Raw genomic sequence first — 6,266 nt, forward strand, 5'->3', positions numbered from 1 at the left:
GACCCGGCCAACGGTCTACCTTCCTCTTTCCACTGGCTGCTCCATCCGGCACCAAGAGAGACCTTGTAAGCTCCCCAGTTTTCACGTTCACACCCCCTACAGCCCATATATACACAGCTGTGCCTTCACCACCACTCCAGCCCACAGACCAGTGGCTACAAAGGCCCACAGGAAGACGGGCCAAAGGTCCACACGAGCTGTACAAGCTGGTCCACAGCCGTCCGAGCAGCATATTCTGGGTTGCCAGGCACCTGAAACTGATCTACAAAGGGGAGACTTTGAGGACTTCCCTGGTAGTCCAGTGGTTAAGAATCCAACTTGCAATGCAGGGGATGCGGGTTCGATCCCTGATCAGGGAATTAAGATCCCACATGATATGGAGCAACAAAGCTCGCATGCCACAACTACTGAGCCCATGGGCCACAGTTAGGGAGGCTGTGCGCTGCGATGGGAAACCCCATGTGGTGCAACGAGGATCCTGTGTGCAGCAACTGAGACTCAAAGCAGCCAACTAAACAAATGAATATTTTTAAAAAATAAAAAGGGGAGACTTTGGACACACAGGCCCAGGGGTTTCCTCATCCCATGGACAGGGGCCTGACCAGAGAAGAATAAAAGCAGTGCCCTTTAAATCCCAGGGTAGAGGCTCCTGTTGCCTGTATACTAGGCCTATATTTTAACTAAGCAGAAAAACTTGGTGAGGGGCAAATATCTTATCGGAAAAGAGCAAAAATAAATTTTAAAAAGAGCTGCATAAGATAAAGGGCAGGCAACCGTCCCCAGATACAATCTCACCATCCCACACACTTGCCCCAAGATAAGTCCATTCTAATGATCTATAGCTTCAGCCCTGAGAACACACCTAGGAACGAAGAGGCTAAGCAGGATATCCTAAGTTGACCACAGGCAAGGAGACAGTTGAGTGCCAAGACTGAAAATGCTGATTACAGCAAGTAAAAGAGATCCTTTCGTGAGGCAAAGAATATTAACCACATATAAGTTTTCCAATGAGTGAGACACCAAAAATCAAGACATCCCCCTTTGTGATCCTGGATAAATCCTACTAAACCCACCCGCTCCAGCGGCTGTTAGAGGTCTGTACACAGATGCTGGTCCCACACGCCTGGAATCGAGGGTTGGCAGAGCACATCTTGAGAGACAGTCGGCCCAAGTCCAACTGCTGTCAGTGGTCAAGGGACGGGTCACCGCAGGGAGTCCCACCACTCAGACGCTATTATTAGGAATGGTGGAGTTTTCCTGGGGAAAGAGACTCTCCCTATCTTGATTTTCTGTAGTACGATGACAATCAGGTGACAATCAGGTGACAATCAGGAAGGAGGCAGATCACAGGAGCAAAGCAAATCATGGTCTCTGGGGCAATGAACGGATCAGTTCAGTTCAGTCGCTCAGTTGTGTGCGACTCTTTGCGACCCCAAGAACCACAGCACACCAGGACTCCCTGTCCATCACCAACACCCGGAGTCCACCCAAAGCCATGTCCAGCGAGTCAGTGATGCCATCCAACCATCTCATCCTCTGTCGTCCCCTTCTCCTCCTGCCCTCAATCTTTCCCAGCATCAGGGTCTTTTCAAATGAGTCAGTTCTTCACATCAGGTGGCCAAAGTACTGGAGTTTCAGCTTCAACAGCAGTCCTTCCAATGAATACCCAGGACTGATCTTTTTTAGAATGGACTGGTTGGATCTCCTTGCAGTCCAAGGGACTCTCAAGAGTCTTCTCCAACACTACAGTTCAAAAGCATCAATTCTTCGGCGCTCAGCTTTCTTCACAGTCCAACTCTCACATCCCGTAGCCTTGACTAGTCAGAACTTTGTTGGCAAAGTAATGTCTCTGCTTTTGAATATGCTGTCTAGGTTGGTCATAACTTTCCTTCCAAGGAGTAAGCGTCTTTTAATTTCATGGCTGCAGTCACCATCTGCAGTGATTTTGGAGCCCAAAAAATAAAGTCTGACACAGTTTCCACTGTTTCCCCATTTACTGAATGGATATTAGATGGTAAATTCCCCTTTCCTATGACATCTCTTGACTCACTTCATAACTTCCATCTCCACACACGTACACACAGATACACCGAGAAGGGCCGAGCAGAACACAAGGAAGACGAGGTTAGAACACACACACACACAGAGGCTAACTTCAAGTGGCCTTGTACAGACGCCACCTTCCCCATTTATAAAATAAAGATAATGAAACTTATCTTCTCCATTTTTTCTGAGAAGTAAATTAGATAGTAATGTCAGGCCACTGGCTCAGAGCAGCTTCTCAAATGTTACTTCTCCCTTCTCCTTACTTGTCCTTGAGATGAGCCAGTGTGCCTGCTTGGCTTCCCAAACCCCATAACATGCCAGGCACGAAGGACCATCATCATTATCCCACCTTGGTCAGAAGCCACAAGTGCATACAGAGCAAAATATTACAAGGGAAAGAAGGAGTGTGAGACACATGGTGAGCATTCCTGCTGCTCATGCCTATCTGTTAAATCACTTCTACTGAAAATCATGAGTTATTCTGGAACGCTGTTCCAAAGGCCCCAAAGGGCAGGAGCCAACAAGGTGACAAAGTTATGTTTTTCTGTGGAAATTGGCTAAATAATGCCATGCTGCAGCCAGGAAGGACATTTCCTCCACACCCTATTTTAAACTGTTTTGGTGGTTTGCATCAGACCTAAATAATAGCGACACTGCTCTTCTGCAGACAGCAGCTGCCCCAGGGCCACACTTCCCTTAGACAGACTCTGCTTCGCTGCTTAAAAACCCAAACAGAAGACCCTGATGAAAAAAGAAACTTCAAAGCTAAATTTAGATTTCTGCACTTCATTTTTAATGAAAGTCTCCTTTCGACAATTTTCTAGAAAAAAAAAAGGAGGGGGGATGGATTTGTATTTCCAGTATTCACTGGAAACTATCTTTGGGAGATAGTTTGAAAAAGTTTTGCAATGGCTTTGAATGCCCTACACAAATTCAATTGAATAGCTAAAGAGGCTGGATGAAAACTCGCAGCTTTCCTCCATGTTTGTCAGAAGTTAAAAGCAGCTTTTCCAATAGATCATCAGAATAAAAGGACCAATGACACAGTATAAAACAGCAAAATTGCCTATTGAGATCAGAGCCAAACTATTCTCACTAAAAGTCAAGATTTGACCATTCAGACCAAATACCCAATAAGCAGTGACGGCCTGGGTGTGAACATGCTGGCCTGGCCTGCCCTGCCTCCCGGAGGATGAAGTGGAGGCTCAGTGCGGTGTCTCCTGGGTGCTAAGTGGTGCGCCAGGTGCTGCTGGAGACCTGGAGACAGGAAAGCAAGGAAGACTAATCCACTGCCTTTGAGAAAGTCCCATAGAGGATCCTGCCTTACTACCGTTACCAGCAAGGCCTGCCCCCTGGAGGGAAGCTTTTGCTCCACCCAGGGCACTGAAAGCAGGTTTACTTAAGATGACCCTTGAGGTAAATCTTGAAAGATGACTGTAAATTATCCAAGGCAGCAGGAGTTCCAGACAGCAGCTTGAACTAAAGTGGGGTGACCCAACTAAGGGCCTGGAACAAGGCAGGCATAGAAAAAGCATGGATCAATGAAAAACCTATGTTCAGAGGGACAGTGGAGGGAATGGAAGGAAACACTCAACACTCAACAAAGTGGGCTTCTAACAAAGGGGTCTAGGGTCCATAGTGCTTTCCCAGGACCCAGGGTTAAAATATGTATCCTTCTCTGGGTCTCAACACACTCCTATATCTTAGACTCAACAGAGGCAAAGACCAGGCCTCTTATTCACTTAAGATGCTGTTTCCAGGTCTGAGCCACCTGCCTGGCACCAAATGACATTATAAATACTGTTAAGAAGGAAGAAAGAGTAATGGCCATTTTCTGCAACAGCACCAATTAAGTGTCATTCTTAATTGGAAAAATAGGGTTTGAGAAATTTTTTAAAGTTGTGTTGATAACGGAAATGGAGACCATGTAGCAGGCATGCTGGTGTTTCAAGGTGGGGTGCTACCCTGAAAAAAAGACCAGGAATCCAAAACGTGATGAGTATCTTACAAAAACCGCAACTGCTTAAAAATAAGATGGCATTAATGCAAGTGGCCTAGAGGTAAGAAATGTGCTTTCTGGGAACAAAAGCAAATAGATCAAATTCTAGGCCTAGTGGTTTCCAGAACCCTGACAAAATCAGCGGTGATTTGGGAAAAGAAATTTATCTGTACTGACATTTTCATCAACACTGAGTCCTCAACAAGGATATCCTGTTAGGTATTTGAAAAGTAAAAGTTATATTTTTCAGATCTGAAGAGTTTTCAGACATTTTAAGTTCTCCTCCAAAGAGTAATTACATAATTTGAGGCATTTCAGATAAGTGAGTCTACTAAGTCAAAAACAAAAACTCGGATACCTTTAAGTATATAGCTTAGTAAAGTTTGTCCATGCACTGAAATCCTTGGCTCACCTGTCAATATCCTAAACATAAGATGGAATTTTTTTTTTAAGTAACCCAAAAGAAGGCTATAAAAAAATCTTATTTCTTCCCTTACTATGCATTAAGATATATTGAAAAATGTCATGACAGGTTACTAATTATGTTAGGAAAATCCTGAAACCACTGACTTCCATGGAAAATTAAATACAAGTGGAATTAGGTTTCCTATCTTGATAACAGCTACCTTTGACCTTTAACTATCTTCAAAAATGTAACTTCAAATGAATACCAATTACAAGGGTTAAACCATTTTGTGGCTTTAATTCCATAAAAATATGAAATCTGTGGGTTTTGTAATGCTGTTTAAAAGCCCAAATAAAAAGCCAGTTGGCTTTTAAGCTAATTGTTTAAAAGTGTGTATATAGATGAACTGAGACTGACTCATGAACTACCGAGTCTGGAATTTGCAAATCATAAATCTGATCCTTGTAAACAAACCTGAGCAGAATCAGGGCCCACTAATTTCCTTCCTTCATAAACTGAAACAAAAGTTTTAATGATTTCTAATGTAAACTGAAAACTAAGGGTGCCATTTAAAATATTAGCAAAATAGAACTTGGTTTTTTAAGAGTCTGGGGTATAATCAGAGAGTCAAACATTCTGGTACTGCAATGTAAGAAAGCATCCAAGAAGAAAACAGTGGACTGTTAGTAAACTGTAGAACTCAAATTTGTGTTAGGATCTTTTTGTTTACAATATTGCTTCTTCCTCATTCTACTAAAAACTCCCATCTCCATGCCACCTTCAACATAAAACATAATTCTTAAAAGCTGTCAATCCACTTCAAGTACTATGGAATGTCCTGCGTAGAAACTCTTCCACATTTTTTCCAGACAAAACCAAAAGTGGTCTGCCTCTGGCCCTTGGTGAACAGAATGTGTCCTCAGGAGGGAAGGGGGCTGTCCGATCCTCTCCATTTCATCCCTAATCCACGCGGGGCGTCTCCAAGTCATCAAAAGCAAGGAGGGAGACATAAGATGATAAAGATGAAGGGAACTAAAATGATCCAGACCCTAACCACGTCCTTTCGCAGATGAGGAGACTGAGGCCCACGAAGGTCCAAAGACTCTGGGTCTGTTACCAGATCCCAGACGCATATACTCAGTTCTGTAGCTAAGAGTTGCAACATTTCTAACTGTCGAGGTCTCAGGGGTTGGATACTTTCCGTAACAAATCCTCAAGAGCGCTATTTCTGCATTTTCCTCCCCTCAAAACCCTCTAGACATCAAGATCAGGTGGGCAGGGTGAGTTAAGATTTTAACCCCTCTGTTTCCACCAAACCACTGCAGAGAGCCTTCAAGCCCGGAAGGCGGGGCTGTCCTGCTCCGGGCAACATCTCAGGCACCCAGCACCTAGCAGGCACTCAGTAAACACTCCGCCTTCCACCTGACAAGCCCCCGCCTCCGGCCTCATCCATGCCTACCCCAAGTGGAACCAGATAACTTTCCCTTTGGCAATCGCTCTCTTCCTCGAAACTTTGCTAAAGTTACTCCGGGCCAAGAGGCCGGTCCAGGGGCATGTGACCCTGGGAAGGAGCAGAGAATGGGGGCCCCTGCCCTTTCGGGGCGCTGGGCCACCCCAGGCCCGGACCAGGTGTGCCCGCCGCTCACTCCGAGGCCCGCCGCGTCCTGCCTCCGCCGATCACCAACTTCTCAAACTTCCCTTTCCGGGGGTGGGGGCGGCCCGGGACGCAGCGCCCTTCCTGCCCGCACAAAGGGGACCGGGCGCCCTGCGCGCCCCCCGCCGAAGCCACTTTCCTGGCCTTTGGAAAGAAAAGCC

General features: G+C 45.5%; 1 protein-coding gene across 2 annotated transcripts in view; it reads right to left on the reverse strand.

The window, feature by feature from the left end:
- The window catches only part of TGFBR2 (transforming growth factor beta receptor 2), an 89,006-nt gene that overhangs the window by 82,403 nt on the left and 337 nt on the right, over positions 1-6,266 (reverse strand). The window lies entirely within an intron of this gene.

This window comes from Oryx dammah, unplaced genomic scaffold (assembly GCF_014754425.2).
Source record: "Oryx dammah isolate SB20612 unplaced genomic scaffold, SCBI_Odam_1.1 HiC_scaffold_9, whole genome shotgun sequence".
NCBI classification, from domain to species: Eukaryota; Metazoa; Chordata; class Mammalia; order Artiodactyla; family Bovidae; genus Oryx; species Oryx dammah.